Raw genomic sequence first — 898 nt, 5'->3', positions numbered from 1 at the left:
GAGCTACATCACTTGAGCTACTGTTCCACATCCTGCTTTCTGTGGTTAATTGGAGATGAGTTCAGATTTTCCTGCCCCAGCTGGCTTCAAACCACGATCCTCAGATTTCAGCTTTCTGAGTAGCACTAGGATTAGGGCATAAACCACCAGCACCTGGTATTGTATCTTTAAATTATGTCTGGCTGGGAATGTGGCTCAGTTGTAGAGTGCTTGCCTAGTATGCATGGAGTCCTGAGTTTGATTCTTCAGTACCACATACACAGAAAATAGCAGAAGTGGCACTGTGGCTCAAGTGGTAGAGTGCTAGCCTTAAGCAAAAGCAGCTCAGGGACTGTCCCAGGCCCTGAGTTCAAGCCACAGGACTAGCAAATAGTCATCAGACATGTTTCTGCTCTAGGTGTTAGTGTCCACGGCTCAGGGCTCTTGTTGTCAAGGTACAAAATCCACGGACGTCCTTGTCTTACCTTTTTTTGACCCTGAATATAAAGCAGCTAACACTTAACATGTAAATAAGGAGAGTCCTTTTTCGTGTGCCAGTTCTGGGGCTTGAACTCAGAGCCTCACATTGTCGCTCTATCACTTGAGCCAGGCCTCCACTTACAGGTTTTTTGCGGGCTGACTGGAGATTAGAGTCTGGAGGATTTTCCCGCCCTGGCTGGCTTTGAACCTTGATCCTCAGTTCTCAGCCTCGGGATCAGCTAGGATTATAGGCGAGAGCCATCGAGGCCAGGCTCCCATTTCCTTCTGTCTTCTTCAATTCTCCCTATTTTAGCTCTGTCATACTAGAATAAATTCCCACTGAAACCTTCAAAAAACAAATAACTAAAACCCGGACGGAGCCGAACCTCGCCTCTCCACATTTAGCAGTCCCGGCAACACAGACCGGAAACTCGCCTGG

This window comes from Dipodomys ordii, unplaced genomic scaffold (assembly GCF_000151885.1).
Source record: "Dipodomys ordii isolate 6190 unplaced genomic scaffold, Dord_2.0 Scaffold114, whole genome shotgun sequence".
In the NCBI taxonomy this organism is placed as follows: Eukaryota; Metazoa; Chordata; class Mammalia; order Rodentia; family Heteromyidae; genus Dipodomys; species Dipodomys ordii.
The sequence above is the reverse complement of the archived record's forward strand: the minus strand, read 5'-3'. Positions refer to the sequence as shown.